Raw genomic sequence first — 17383 nt, forward strand, 5'->3', positions numbered from 1 at the left:
AGTTTGTTATGTCCGACGGCCAAAATTTGATTATGTAATTAAATTAGCTTGTTTTAGTTCATTTAGTGGTGCTTTAGATAATTTAAATTTTTAATTTCCGAGGGTAATTATTATGCCCTCAGAAATAAGGTCATTTTATATGATTTGTCATCCATAACAATGTTATTTCGTATGTAATATTGTATTGGTGGTTTATTAGTTTAATTATTTAATAATGCGTGATGATTCTAGTTAATCATAGTGTATCGTAGTGTCAACAAACGAAACCTAGGCGTCACCCGTTTTGGCCCAACACACCTTACAAGCGACGCATGTGAGGTATGTTGGGCCAGAATTGTCCCTTTATTGGACAGCCTCGGGGTGACCGACAGAGTCCGTGTTTATGACAAAGGCATGTGCTCTTGCTTTGTTTCGGCAGCATAACCCCTATGTTCTCCAATTGCACCATTTTTAGGCGTGCGATTGGAGAACAGCGGGGTTATGCTGCCGAAATTTCGCACGACCACATGTCTTGTCATAAACACTGGCTCGTCGGTCACTCCTGGGTGGGTTTAGGACCTATCCTTTCCTACAGATGTAGGGGCGTGATTTCTTCGTAAAAACGGATGGTCCGTGCATTACTTATCTAATTAAGTTAACGTCTCGTATCTAGTATGGAGGAGAATCGTCGATGGATGTATGAAGGTTGGAAGAAAAGAGGTGCTCTATCAAGTGAGTGGGTTGCCAAGACTGATGCTTTTCTCGACCATGCTTTTGCTCGGTCAGAGACTGGAACCGATGTTAGGTGCCCTTGTAGCAAGTGTCGAAACATTAATTTCCTTGACAGGAGGACTATGTCGATACATATTTGCAAGAACGGTTATATGCCAGGCTATGAGGTGTGGGTGCACCACGGTGAGGACCCACCTCCTCGTATTGTATCGGAAGTTCAGTCACATGAAGAGGAGGACTACGATAGGATGGAAGAGATGCTTGACGATGTACGCCATGAGCTTCTAACCGTCGATTCGGAGAACCCCGGTCAACCCACCGAGTTTGAGGATCCAGCTACACCTGAGGTTCAGAAGTTCTTCGAGCTCCTTAAAGCTGCCGAAGAGCCGTTGCATGAGCACACAAAAGTGACCGTCCTTGTATTTGTGACTCGACTTATGGCTATTAAGTCTAAGTTTGCATTCTCAAACAACTGTTACAAGGAGCTTTTGAACTTGATCAGTGATGTACTTCCGGAGAATCACAAGATGCCAAAGGACATGTATCAGTCTAAAAAGTTGTTATCTGGGCTCGGTATGGACTACGAAAAAATCGATGTCTATGAAAATAATTGTATGCTTTTCTGGAAGGAGACCGCGGGTGAGAAGAAGTGTACTGTATGTGGTGAGCGTAGATTCGTTGAGGTTGAAAACGACGATGGTTTGACCGTGACTATGAAGATTGCATGTAAGCAGCTTCGTTACATGCCTCTTATACCTCGGTTGAAACGTTTGTTCATCTCCAAGAATACAGCCAGACACATGAGGTGACATAAAGAAGGGGTACGTGAGAATCCAAATGCCAGCTGATACAGATGCATGGAAGGCACTAGATGCTTTTGATTCCAGCTTTGCTGATGAAGTGCGGAATGTCCGCTTCGGTTTGGCAACAGATGGTTTCTCGCCATTCAATCTAACTGCAACGTCCTACTCATGTTGGCCCATCTTTGCTGTTCCATACAACCTTCCACCAGCTCTTTGCATGAAATATGAATTTATTTTCTTGTGTCTTGTAATACCTGGTCCGGATCATCCTGGAACAAAGATCGATGTGATGATGAGACCCCTGATTGAAGAATTGAAAATTTTGTGGGAAGGAGTCGAGGCGTACGATTGTTACAAGAAATAGAAGTTCAACCTGAGAGCCGTGTTTTTATGGTCTATTCATGATTTTATGGCTTATGGTATCTTTGCTGGATGGAGTTGTCATGGGATTTTGACATGTCCGATATGCGTTGAAGACACTTTATGCTTTCGACTAAAGTTTGGTGGAAAGATATGTTACTTCGATTGCCATAGATGTTTTTTGCCAGAGGATCACCCATTCAGGTTCGATAGGAACGCTTTTAAAAAGGACACGATTGTGACGAGGGGACCACCCAAGCGTCTAAGTGGTCCAGAGATTCTCGCGAGACTTAATGATTTGAAACTAAACGAACATGGAAATCGTTTTGAAGGTTATGGAACCGAGCATAATTGGACTCACAAATGTGGTCTATGGGATCTCCCTTATATGAGAGCCTTGATTCTAATGCATAACATTGATGTCATGCACCAGGAACGAAATATGGGTGAAAGCATTATCAGCACTTGCATGAATATCACTGACAAAACAAAAGACAACCCTAAGGCAAGGAAAGACTTGACCTTAATCTGTAGAAGACCAACTATGGAGATAGAAGAGAATCAGAAGAAGCCACGTGCTCCTTTCAGTATTAAACCTAAAAGGAAGAAACAATTGATGAAATGGTTGAAAAATTTAAAGTTCCCAGATGGTTACGCCGCCGGCTTTAGAAGGTCTGTGAATTTGAAGACGGGCAAATTTTCTGGGTTGAAGAGTCATGACTACCACATAATAATGGAAAGACTCCTTCCTGTTATGTTTCGTGGTTTTGTAAAAAATGATGTCTGGAAAGCATTAGCGGAGCTAAGCTACTTTTATAGACATCTTTGTGCCAAAGAAATAAATAAAGAGATGATGGAGAAGCTTGAGCAACAAATACCGATTTTGGTATGCAAACTTGAAAAAAATATTTCCACCGGGTTTCTTCAATCTGATGCAACATCTACTTGTTCACCTACCATACGAAGCTAAGGTAGGAGGTCCTGTGCAATATAGATGGATGTATCACATCGAAAGGACACTAAAGAAGCTACGTGCAATGGTTGGTAATAAGAGACGAGTTGAAGGGTGCATCGCTGAGGAATTCAAATACAAAGAGATAGCATCGTTCACGGGCCTGTACTTTGCAGAGGAACACAATGTCAATGCCCATACGTTGTGGTATCATGTCGACGAGCCCCCTAATAGTGATATTGAAATTTTTCAATGGAGGGGCAAAACTGTAGGACCCAGCACAACATACTGTTTCACCAACGACGAATGGAAGACTGCTTTACTCTACATGTATAACAACATGGAAGAGATGAGTCAGTTTCTCCTGTAAGTGTAAACTTTATTTTAGTCATTGCCGCTAGAATTTTTGTTGTGATACTAAAAGGTTTGTTTCCTTGTACTAACAGGGAATTTGATTCTCAAAATTGCATCTCTGGCTGTGAACGTGACCAGATTCGTCGAGAGGGAAAAGATGGGGGACTTAATTTCTTGTGTTGGTTTCGAGATTATGTAGATAAAAATGACAATATACACCCAGACCTTCGACAATTATCCCTAGGAGCAGTAACTGGCAGACGTTATGGTCGGTATGATGTCAATGGTTTTAGATTCCATTCCACAAGGTTCGAAGATGATCATCCTCTAGCAGCCACAACAAACTCCGGAGTTGTAACTAGAGCTGTCGATGATGAAGGGAAGGTGACGCTGGTTAATCCTCGTGAACGACTATATGCTCCTGGTGATGCTGGTTATGTTGAAAGTCAAATCGAGCAGGAAGTGGGGGCTGCTGAGATTTTCCAAGACGAAGAACTTACAAGCACGTTTAATGTACAAACTGAAATGTTGGAAGAATCTATATTAGGCGATCAAAATGATGTAGAGGTTCCTCCAAAAAGAAAACGAGTGACGAGATGCATTCTGGGTATGAATTCTTGTTGGATGTACGAACTGAAATGTTGGAAGAATCTTTATTAGAACGTTTGGCAACACACAGGCACTAGTTTGTGATGCATTCTGGGTATGAATTGTTTATACTATTTTAGTTATTCCATATTGTTTGCTTTTATGATAACACTATTTTTTTGCAGAAACGGTACAAGTTGCCGGACGATGGATCATATGATATGAACACTCGTTACGTGTTTGAGTATAACGCGAACGATGTCATTGCAGATGCAATGTACTATGCACGAATTCAGGCTATAAAGACATGGTACAGAGCAAATGCTGATGATCGACCAATGCCAAATACCAAGGCCGAGTGGTCATCAATTTACTTGACGGAGGAGCAATACCTAGAGGTAAACATGTTGTTGCCTCTCATATCGCACGAAGCCATGTATTTGCTTGCTTTATTTAAAAAATTTCATGTAGGTGTCGGTGCCGTGGATGGCCACCCGATCAGACGGTTATCAGGCATTGTGCAGATGGTGGGCTTCCCTTGAGTTTCGTGCCATTTCCGAAAGGAACAGGGGAAACCGTGGGACTGAGTCGTTCCACAACTACGGCGGTGATGGTCATGTGCGCTTGGCTAAGCGAATGGTAAGTCACAATTTGTTGTAACTTTGAATCACATAGAAATGTGTCATTATAACTTTTATGTACAGGAAGTCAAATCCGGTCGTACGCCCACGGATGTGGAGGTGTATATGCAAGGGCATAGGGGTTCTGATCCTCAGAATCCTGATGTGTTATGCACTCAGACGGCCACCGACCGTCTAGTGAGTTTTTGATACTCTATTATGTGTTTGATATTGTTTGCAAGGGCATAGGGGTTATGCACTTATATTTGATATTGTTTGCCTCCAGGCTTCGTATGGGCAGGAGATGGTTCAACGCCATGGGGAGGAGTACGATTGGAGGAGCCAGCCAATCGACCCTCAGGTAGCATATGCTAGCGCAGGAGGACAAGACCATGGACGGTGAGATTATTTGATTTGGTTTTCAAAATTGTCATCATATGCTTGCGATTCAACTGAGCCATGAGTTACTATACTAAGTGCATGGTTCACTCTTGTAGGTTGGGTATTTTTGATTCTACGATTGATTCCAGAGAGCTGAGACGCCGTGGACGACAATCCACATCGTCGTCTTCACAGTCGTCCCGTTCACGATCATCCGCCCATGAGATAGAGCTTGCAGTGTTGCGTCAACAGGCAGAGTACCATCAATCAGTCTTGAGGGAACAATTGGAGTACCAGAGGCAACAATCTGAATACCAGAGACAACAAGCCGAGTATCAGAAGAAGAGGGATGAGTATTATGCAAGCCTCCAGGCCCAAAATCAAGCTCTTCTCTCGGTAAGTTGAAGTAACATTTTGTAGCTTATTTTGCAAAACACATGATGTGTATCTTATTTGCTCAATAATGACTTGTATATAATTTGTAGCAACTAGCCCAACAAGCGGGCGTCCCGATGCCGACATATGGGATGCTGCCTCCGGACTTTGCACTGCCAATGCCAATGTTGGCACCTCCACCTCCGCCTCCGCCTCCATCACAATTCCCTATGGTATGTACACATATGCGTGTGTGACATGTTCATAGATGTCTTATGTGTTTAAATGAACAACTGAGTGGTTACTATTTCATGTGCTTGTGTTATAGGGATTTCAGACACCACCCGCTTCAGTTGCCGCACCTGGAGATGGGTCTGGTCAAGACGACACAACACATTCGTGGGTGAACAACCTTTTCAACACGCAGAGTCCAGCCAGAGGAGGTGGCGATGGATATGAGTGATAATGATGTAAAACACTTGTTGCAACCTTTCATGTGAAAGACTATCCGTCGAACAATGTTCATTTTGGATTTTGGACAACTATGTTGATGTAAACACTTGTTGCAACCATTTGGAACTATGTCGTTATGTTAAATTTGTGAATGTGAATACTTATGTGACTATATTTGTGAATGTGTATACTTATGTGAGTATATTTGTGATTGTGAATGTGTATATGTGTATGAAATCTATTTTGTATTTGCAAATGTCAGATTTTTTAAAATTCAGAATTTTGTGCAATTTCTGAAATATGTTATGTCCGACGGCCTAGCGTAAGCCATCGGACATAAGGTATATGTTATGTCCGACGGCTTAAAACCGTCGGACGTAAGGTATATGTTATGTCCGATGGCTTAAAACCGTCGGACATAACAGCAGTGGGCCCACAGGCGACGGTTAAAACGGTTGCCACGCCTTACCTCCGACGATCCGATGGGGCCGTCAGAGATAGCTTATGTCCGACGGCGGCCGTCGGACATAACGCTATTTCCGACGCCTTATCCTCGACGGCTTAAAACCGTCGGAGATAGGTTAATGCCGTCGGACATAACCTATCTCCGACGGTCCAAAGCTTATGTCCGACGGCTTAAAACCGTCGGAAATTCTTCCGTTTACTGTAGTGATTACATGTCTATCTATATGTATTGCTGCGAGTAGAAGCCAGGTTTCGAGAAACCGGAAGACCAAATTGGAGAATTATTTAGAGTTGCACCAAAAAGGTAAGTTATGTCCTTGATCACTTTCTTTAACCTAATAATGTTTTGTTAATTACCGTGGCACAGTTTGGTCAAGCTTATGGGACCTAATAGGTTGCCTAGTTTGATTACCCTACACCTTGCAAACTAATAAATTATTGGGTAGTCTTGCTATTGTTCTACCTGATTTTTGGGTTAATACTACCTTTGAATAACGCTAATGTTCCATTATTATTTATTATTGTTGGCTTTATTACGATACATGATAAGATCATATTGTTTAATTGGAACATGGAGCGACCACCCGAGACAATAGTGCAACCATAAGAACTATATGGCTCTGGTCTTGGCCAATTAATTAGTAAAGCTAGTGTGAGAAATTCTATCACGAAGGGGCAAGCGGCTAAGCGTCGCTACAGAGCATAGTGCTGGCTGTAATTACTGCGATGGGATTACAGATTGTGAAAAAAAGCATATGCTTTCTTCGTCCTGAAACTGTAGCGGGTTTCCTCATGCTAGTGGAACTTTGTAAAGGCCTCGTAGTGTCCTTATGCCACCACACCTCAGTAGTGTGGTATTGTGCTGGCCGGCACAGGCGTGGTTGGATGCAAAGTTCTCTTAACTTTTACGCGACTTGTGGATAAAGATGTGCCACCTCTGTAGAACGTAAAACTGATATATCAGACGTGTTCACAGTCATGAGCGGCTCGAACCCTCACATGAATAATTTATGAAATTAAATTTAATCTGTCATTTACATGGCATTGTGGGATTCATTATTAATCATAATCAATTACTTAATTGGGTTGGTATATACTTATTAAATGCTAATAAAATTTTGACCAACTTAATAAAAACAATGCTCAGCCTTAATCATTCTCCTTGATAAGTCTTACACTACACTTTTACCCACACTTGCTGAGCGATGAACGTATGTGAGCTCACTCTTGCTAAACTCACACCAGGTCAAGAACAAGTGCCGCAAAATGAGGAGCGAAGGATGTTACGATGAGTTCGGAGAGGTTTAGACTGTCGCCTCTCAGTCAACTATGGTTATAGGGATCATTGTCGTTACATGATGTATTTATTTAGTTATTTTGTATAGAACCCATATATGCAATAAAGATGTGACATTGATTTTTGTACTATGAGTCATCATATGTGTGAAACTTGATCCTAGCACACATTTGAGATGCGGTCTGATTTGCCCTTAAATCTGGGTGTGACAACAACTTTCATTTCTAGAGATTTTCAAGTTTTGTAGTGAAATCTGGAGTAATTTGCAAAATTCAGATTTGGTCAGTTTTGGATTTCTGAAAAACTTTGACAATGAGCCAACTTTGAGCCCTTGTAACTCTCAATCCATAAGCCCTTGGAAGTTTGTTCACTATAGCAAGATGGTAGAGCTACAGTAGGAGTGTAAGTCTTATTAAAGGTCATGCCCTTTAAATTGCTTGGAACTGGGTGAAAACGGTGTCCAAATATGTGATGTCGACTTTGGATTTCAGACTTAGTGCAGTCAACTGAATCTGAATTCTAGTGCTTTCGATGCAACTTTGGAGCACTATAACTTTTAATCCATGGGCCCTCAGTTGACGGTAGCTGAAGCAGTCTTGTAGTGCTGTAGTAGGAGAGTAACTTTGGTTAAGCATTGTAACTCAAAAACCATTTGGAACTTGGAGAAAAATGTGTGCTAAATTGTGCTGTCAGACTAGTTTTCTGAGTTTGGTTCAGTAAGCTGAAATGCAGTTTCAGTTTTCTTCTTGCCCAACTTTGGAGCTCTGTGGTACCTAATCCGTGGAGAATTGGGTTAAGGATTTTATAGCAAAATGAAAGCCATAAAATTGTGAATAGCTTCTCTTAAGTAAGTGGGGCTTGGTGCTGTACAAAGTTTGGAGTAAACTGTCCCAAAACATTCACTGTCAGGTCCTTGGTTTCAGTCATCTAAAGAAGAAGAATTCAGTGAGGTTTCAGATTCAGAGAACTGAACCTTGTTCAACTTGGGGCCTGTAACTTTTGATCCTTGGCTCCTGGACCTTGAGTTGCTGCAGTATAATAGTAGAGCTATATTTGGTGAACAGCTTCTGTTAAGATAAGTAAGTGTAGTGCTATATGAAATCGGGATTAAATTGTGCTCAAAGTCACCCTGACAGTCGGGGAGGGTGTCTGCACATTCAGTTCAGCTAACTGAATTTGATTCAGTTCACGCAGGTGCAATGCACCTCGCCGCCGGTGTGATGTGGGCCGTGGGCGCTGTGATTCGGGCTGGGACTGTAAAATGAGTGTAAAACACATCTCCTCGCCGGGATATTTACTCGGGTTCGGATAAACTTGTCGCCGGTGGAGCTTGCCATGCACCAGCCTGCTTCTGCCGATCCTACTGCTCCTCGCCGGTGTGCGCGAGGTGGGCTGTCGGTCGGAGCCGGCTTCCAGGTGTTGTGGGCCGGGTTCCTTGCTTTGGGCCCAGAACTGTTCCTTGTTTTAGAAATCGTGGAAAAATCTTTTAGAAATCTGTTAGAAATTGTAGAAAAATGCCAAAAATACGAATTTTTTTGTTATGTTCATAACCTTATATGTTCTCTGTTAAAGTTAGTTTTAAGTTTTTTCAGCAGTTAGAAATCCTTAGTAATTAAAAAGGTGTCTCTTTCGAACTTATATGAATTTTAAAAATAAACTCTGAGCTCCAAAAATTATGAAATTGTTTGGGTAGGCTTTGCATGTCCATTTTAGTCTCAGGGTAAATTTTGAACCTGTTTGGAATTGGTTTGGCTAAAAACCTAAAGGTAGCCAAAAATGAAAGAGTTAATCGCTAAACTTAGTATTAGTGTATGTTTAAAAGGAGTTAGACAATGTTGTTTGTCGGTATAAAGGGTTTTGTAAGTTCAAACATGCTTAGCTCTCTGATATTTCTAAGTAGATTCAGTTTTATGTTACCTTCATCAAGTTTTATGTTATGTAGAAATATATATATGTGTGTCTTATGCTTCAAATAGTTATGCTTATGTTCCTCCCACCTCTCTATTAAGACAGTTTGCATCTCATATCATTACATAAGCATTCATATATCTACAATTGACTTGTAGAACACCTAGACGAAGTTGAAGTTGAAGTGGAAGAGAAATCAACTGCTCAATCTGAAGTTCTTTCTGAGCGTCCTCCTGAAGGTGCTCTAGTGGGCTACGTAGCTAACTATGATATTCTTGTAGAAGAGTCTAACTCTCCTCCTCATCAAGGCAAGCCTCGGTGCCTTTGCCCCTTTCTTATTTTTTTAAAAATTTTATCACCTTATATGATGCATTAGATGATAGGAGTTGTGTGGTGAAACATTTGATGCATTTCTTCCCTTGTAATATTGATTACCATTACTTGATACCTATTTTATAAAGAGAACTAATAATGCTTAGCCCTGCTTAGAAAACTAAAACTTGCAATAATGAAGGCATCACTCACAGTGATGAATTCATTATTCAAGTAGGGTGCCTCTATCAGGTACTAGGTTTTGGAGTATAAGTTTAAAATTTGAGACCACACGTTGAGCCGGATAGGTCGCCCATCTGTGTCGTTTAAGCACCGCTCCGATTGTTGGCCTATTGATCTAGGACCTTTTAGCTCGTCATGGGTGAGCTTTGCCTTGACCGGACCAATACCAGAACAGCTCGCCTGCAATGAGCGTGGGAGATGGCGAGAGTAACGTGTACCCACTTGGCAAGAGGCTAGATGGTGGGGTATCGTATTCTCGGGTGGAGGGAACCCGTTCTGGTCTTGAGAAACCCGAGTGCGGGTTGACATATGCAAGGGTTAAGTGCTACATATATCGTGTGGTTGGAAATTCCTAGTTGGGTATTAATTGATTCAGATCGTCGTTACTTCTTGGATATGAAGGCTAGATCTTCGACCTTCATCATAGGTAACATGTGAAATATGAATTTGGTAAAAGAAAGATAGATTAACATAAGTGATTAATCTAGATTAGGTAAATCAAGATTAAGAAAATAACTTACGGGCAAATTAGAACATAGCTTAAGGATCCACTGTTAGTAAGCTTTTCTGTAAAAAGAGTCTTTGAAACTTGATAAGCTATAACTTGAATCATTTTAACCAGCATACCCTTAAGAGTCTTTTCTCTAGTCAAGTAAGTCTTGCTGAGTTATTGCCTACTCAGGGTTTTATTCCATATGTTGTTGCAAGAGATGTGCTAGACATGTTTTACTTTTGTTAGGCTCACCCATGGAGATCTTTTGGTTATGTTTAGCTCTTGTGTGCGCTTTGGGGAAGTTATGACCTTCCCATATAATGTAATAAGTTAGCACTTTTATACTACTCGGGCTGTAATAATCACTACTTCTATTATATTGTAAACTTAAGTTTGCTAATGTACATTATTTTATTGTAAAGACTTTCACTCAATCTCCTATGTTGATGTTTATGTTTTCAAATGGATGATTATTGTAATGTTTTCAATCATGGGTGAATGTCGATCTTTGGGAATGAGATAGCAAGTTCATCGAAACTCGGCACCTCGACGACCGAGTAAGTTATCTGGTACACTTACATAGACATCAGAGGCCTTAAGGGCAAGGATTGGTGTACGTGGGCCCGATAAATTGGTTGGGTTATGATAGGTATGCTTGGGGTATTGGAGGAACTAATGATGTCTATGTAAGTGCGGGTTGACATATGCAAGGGTTAAGTGCTACATATATCGTAAACCGCTATGACAACAAAAAAACATTGTTGTAACTAATGATGTTGCAACAAGGAGAAAACGTTGCAACTAATGAAGTCACAAAAAATAGATCCATGTCATATGCGAGGGTTAAGTGCTATATATATCGTAAACCGTTATGGCAACAAAAAAACATTGTTGCAACTAATGATGTTGCAACAAGGAGAAAATGTTGCAACTAATGAAGTCAAAAAAATAGATCCATGTTAATTATATCTTATTGCAACCAAAAAAATCATTGCAATTAATGATGTCGCAACTATAAAGATAATGCAACTGAACCATACAACAATGAATAAAACATTTGCATTTACATATAGTCAAACCCATAATTTATACGACAATGCATTTTGCATTTCTATTGGGTATAAAATGTTATGCAAAAGAATTATATTTTACATATGTGACGTCAGAACCAAAATTAACAACCATAATATTTGTCTCTTGACTTATATATTAACTATATCCATACCATAAGTTGTAACAAATATGTTGCACCAAATAAATAGTGACCAAATACAAAATAATTTGATAACACAGCTCACAATCACAACATCATCATACTAGCTTGGATTGTGATAACATAGATAATAAACTACTTAGGACTAACATATGACTGGAAGTGTTTTGGGCCACAGTGTACCCCTCCATTGATGCAAGCAATGGTTACCTAGGTTGATGACAATATCGTGACAACAGCGAACCTATTGGAAGTGTTCAAAATAAATATTTAATAAAGCTATAATAACTTGGTTAACCATGAGTGGAAGACTATAACTGCAATGGCTATAACTACAATACTTAGTTAATCATGTAATTGTTCTCTAAGTAGATTCTGAATGCTTTGCAAGAACTAAACTTTTTATATAGCACAACTCCTAGCTAGCAACAAGCAGTAGCAGCAAACAGCAGCAGCAAGCAGCAAACAACAGCATGCAACAAGCAACAAGTGCTCTACTTTATCTCTACCGGAGAAGGAAGCTACAACAACAGCCTAACAAGAGCAAAAATAAGCTACCAAACAAGCATGCTGCACAGACATGTGTACTGCTTCTACGGTTAACTAAAATTTGTATAGGCTACTAAAATTCATTGCATGCACAACTACAAAAGAAATAAAAACAGAAAGTGCTCCATTGGATGGTGGACATACCTTAAACACACTTTGATAAAGCTTCTTAAGCTGATCTACCTTACTTCTCACTTGCACTTGCAAATTGTACCTCTAATCATATTCTGGATTACAAAAACAAACTGTTAAAAGAATGTCGTAAAAAGTTTAGATGACCACAATGCATGAACATTTTCATTTCGTATACATTTGCTTCTTTTGTTGCCCCTTGCCTGCACACAACTTGCCCCAACATTCCTTATAGTGTAAGAGCTAAAATAGTTCGTTGGCACATTGTCTTTCTTATTGTTTGTGTCTGGGGTATGAACATTGTTTGCACTACAGGGTGTAGGTGCAGGAGGATCAGCTGGGATGAGTTCAGAAGTTTCAGTTGGGATTACTAAAGGAGGATCCACTGGAGTGATGCTTTCTCGGTTGGCCTGCATTAAACAATTGATCAAATAGTTTATGTTGAAGAAGTTTCTAACAACAATGGTGGTAAAAAGATACAAATATCAAATTTTATACCTGTTGTGCTCCAAAAAGGACAACAACCATTTCTTTCCTCATTTCTTCTCTAAGTACTTGTATTTTTCTTTCTTCTTCTTCTTGTAGTGCTTGCATTTTTTCTTACAATATTATTTCCTGTTCTGCAACCTCACTCGCAAGTGTTTCATTTAACAGTTGGTCCTGGTTTCGAGTTTAATGTTCTTTTGGTTGGTTGCAACCGTTGCACAAGCTTGTTTGAGGAATTTTGAATCCATCACTTGACTTCATGTTGGATATCTTGATAGGTACCCAAGACCATGTGGCCTATTTGCCTTGCATCCTATTGTTTCCTTGAACGTTGTTTGGAAGAAAGCATTTTTGTCTTCTCTTGTCAGAACAAACCTGTCATCTTGATATACTTTCTCAACAATTTTCTCAGATGCCTTCTACTAAAATGAACAATGTAGTTCAAGTTTACTCAATTCAAATAATAATTTCTACACGGTATTTTGAAGCATGTTTAAGTAGTAAACTTTGTGATTTACTTATATAAATACCACGTGAAACCTCTTCTGACCATTCACCATTCTTACAATGAGTACTCATCCAAAGGGAAAGATCGGTTGGCTCTATATCAGTTTCTGGGTCTCTCTATGATGTGAAGAATGTATCATGCAAGTTTGTTGTTAATCATGAAAAATAAAGTAGTGGTCATATCATTACCTGTTCAAAGCTTATTTGGGAAAAAGTTCTAGAACCCATTATATGTTATGATCTTTGTTTCTGATGGTTTTCTGAGTTTTGACTATTTATTTTCTACAAAACAATAAATCGCTATAATCATCGAAATTATGCAAGTATCGACCGTTGTAAAGAAAATACTATCGAACCTGGAATTTCTCAAATCGAAAATACAACATCAGGTAATGCCACTCGACGATGTCTACATCTTCAGGCTTGTTTCCATTGTTTCAGCATAACTATTGCATGCCTTGTATGTTGAGCCTAACGCTGATCGCCATCCTTTGTACCTCTCCTTGGCAATAGACCATAACTTTTCACGCGCATCCTTATTGCTTGGAAACTCTCACCTTCGCTGTTTCAGTTTTGATACAAAGAGAAGGTTAATTTTCTAGTAATTTGTGAACAGTAGACCATATCTCATAGATCATACCAAACAAAATTCGAGATGGCTTAATCTCGAGTGAAGTAGTAGTGCCATAGCATGCTATGCAACTTAGTTACTAAGGAAATTGCACATACCAGTATGTCAATGGCTATAGAAGATCTAACATTGAGCTCTATATCTTTCCACTTTTTCACTCCATTGAGCGGTGCCTTTTTATTTGTAAACAATATGATTTCATTAACAAAAGTGCGAGTGTTGGGTCCTACAGGACCTCCAAGCTTGGATGAAAATTCAATCTTAAGTTTGTGATCATCATTCTTGATTCGTTTGGTGGCTGTTGCTGTACCCTTAAGGGTATAACACCCCTCCTTTTTGAAGAGTTCATCATTATCTACATATATACCAATAATATCTGAATGGGTAGAAATATTCAAAGTAGAAGATTGCAACATTTGAATAAAAACACTCTTAGTAAAATATACTAGGATATCTTTTTCTATGACGTCTAGCATGAGATGGCCAATTAGCTTGTACAGAAAAGCTTTGCTCGTTTGTACTACAATGACTTATTGAGAAACTGCAGGTTGGTCATTTATAATGAATTTGTGAATTTTGCAGGTTTATGTTGCAGTGAGGGATGTACTTATATGTGCATTGTTGGCACTGCTGCCATCACTTGGGAGTTGGGATTGGTTCTTTATATGCTAGGGAAACTAAAGCCATGGTAAACATTACTAGTGAAGGTCTGCAATGTAATACTATCTAATTCCTTATCACGCTTGTTGGGGGACTGCTTCGTCGCCGAGGGTCCTTTAAGAAGAAACACCTTCGGAAGATCAGCACATAAGCAAGTACAAGCGTGAAGGTACACGCCGAAGCTACCATCCAGGGAGCTTCGGCATAGCGACATGCCTTGAGACGAAGGGCTGTACGGACTAAAGAGGAAAAGACCAATCGGTCCATGATAATTTGTGTCATGATTGTAACTAGTTGTCGAGGACATAAATGTAATTTTGACCGGGCTGTGTCCCATGCCTATAAATTGGTGAACAGTACCCCCGTACTGTTCACGCTGATCTGGACTCGCTGGTGTGTCACGCTTGAACCTTTCGCCTTCTGCCAAGCCGAAGGTATAAATGTAATTCAATATTATTCTTATTCATCCTTAATGATATAATAAAGATCTATTAATAATGTCATATGATTATTCTTTTTATTTCTCATGTTTCATATGCTTCGTCTTTCATTAATGTATACTGCGATGATGAAGGTAGGTCCTTCATGACCTTCGTCCAAAGATCGTTATATCTTAAGGGAAATAATGCTCCGAAGAACGAAGGGCATTAACCATTAATCTCTTTTTGTGTTGCCTTGTTCTGAATTCATAGCATTTGAAAACAAGTCCCCAACATTGGCACCCACCTCCGGTGAACTCACTTCCACTCTTGAGCTGATGGCTTCGTTCAACAACCAAGTCGTAGCACCTTCGGCTACGAAGCTGGTGCTCCCGATAACAGACGGCTCAAGTTCATAGCCGGCTAATAAGAAGCAGAAGAAGGAAGCGCAGAGAAGGGTCCAGCATGTTGGGGTGCAGGGACCCTTCATCAAGTCAAAATGGTCCCACATCCCAATCACCTTCTCCCAGGAGGACCTTCAGCTCAAAGATTACCGTCACAATGATGCTATGGTCATATCTTGAATCATCAAGGTATTTCTGGTCCATAATGTTCTGGTTGATACAGGCAGTGCAACGGATATCATATTTGCTAAGGCCTTCAGACAGATGCAAGAGCCAGAAGACAAGATCCATGATGCTACACACCCTCTTTGTGGCTTCGGAGGAAGGAAGATTGTAGCACTCGGCAAAATCACAATGTCATTGACCTTCGGCTTCATCCACAACACAAGGACTGAACAGGTTGTCTTTGACATTGTTGACATGGAGTACCCCTATAATGCAATAATTGGTCGAGGGACACTTAATGCCTTCGAAGCAATACTTCATCCAGCATATTTATGCATGAAGATACCTTCGGAACAAGGGCCCATTGCTGTCCATGGGAGTCAAGAAGCTGCCAGAAAGGCTGAAGGAAAATGGACAATTCGAAGGCAATTCATAATATAGATGGAACTGAAGCCTGTCAGCAGTATAAGTACAAAAGAGAGAAGGCTACTTCGGCGGGTCAGCCGAAGCCTATGCTCCTATGTGAAGACATAGCAGAACAAAAGGTACTGCTGGGGTCTCAGCTGTCTGAAGAGCAAGAGAAGACTTTGCTAAGATTTTTATTCAACAACAAAGATGTCTTTGCTTGGTCAGCCAATGATCTTTGTGGTGTCAACAGAGATGTCATTGAACATTCACTCAATGTGGATCCATCTTTCAGGCAAAGGAAACAAAGGCTTCGAAAGATGTCTGAAGACAAAGCTGAAGGTGCTTGGAACAAAGTGAAGAGACTTCTTAGTGCAGGTGTCATCAGAGAAGTGAAATACCTAGAATGGCTAGCCAACACTGTTATGGTGAAGAAGGCCAATGGTAAATGGAGAATGTGCATTGATTTCACAGATCTCAACAAGGCTTGTCCAAAGGACGAGTTCCCATTGCCAAGAATAGACTCTCTAGTAGATGCAACAGCTTCTTTAGAGCTCGTGAGTTTGTTGGATTGTTACTCAGGCTACCATCAAATTTGGATGAAGAAGGAAGATGAGCCGAAGACTAGCTTCATAACCCCTAGTGGTACCTATTGCTATCTTCGGATGCCTGAGGGGCTTAAAATGCTGGAGGAAGCTTCAGCAGAATGACAACCAAGGTCCTTCATTCTCAAATAGGCAGGAATGTACTGACCTATGTTGATGATATCATAGTGAAAAACACAAAGCAAGAAAATCACATTACTGATTTGCAAGAGACATTTGCTAATTTCAGGCAAGCTGGCCTAAAGTTACATCTAGAAAAGTGTGTTTTTGGGGTGAAGAAGGGCAAGTTCCTTGGCTGTTTAGTATCAACGAAAGGAATTGAAGCCAACCCGAGCAAGATTGAAGCTATCCTTCGGATGGAGCCACCAAGCACAAAGAAGGGGGCCCAATGGCTGGCAGGAAGACTAGCATCATTGAACAGATTCATATCTAGATCAGCAGAAAGAAATCTGCCATTATTTGAAATACTGAAGTCAGCCGAAGTTTTTCAATGGGGTCTGGCTCAACAAAAAGCCTTCGAAGAGCTGAAGCAATACTTGATCGATTTAACAACACTAACTCCACCTTCGTCAGGGTCTCCATTGCTCTTATATGTGGCAGCTTCGCACTCTGCAGTTAGTGTGACGCTTGTATAGGAGAAGCTAGATGGCCAAGTCAAAAAGCAGGCTCCAGTGTATTTCGTCTCCGAAGTTTTAAGTTCATCAAAGAAAAATTATACAGAATTGGAGAAGGTGTTGTATGTTGTGTTAATGGCCTCTAGGAAGCTTCGGCATTATTTTCAAGCATATCACATAATTGTTCCTTTGTCATAGCCTCTGAAGGACATAATGAGGAACAGAGAAGCTACTGGAAGGATTGGAAAATGGGTTGCGGAGCTTAACGAATTCAATAT

This window comes from Zea mays, chromosome 10, assembly GCF_902167145.1.
Source record: "Zea mays cultivar B73 chromosome 10, Zm-B73-REFERENCE-NAM-5.0, whole genome shotgun sequence".
NCBI classification, from domain to species: domain Eukaryota; kingdom Viridiplantae; phylum Streptophyta; class Magnoliopsida; order Poales; family Poaceae; genus Zea; species Zea mays.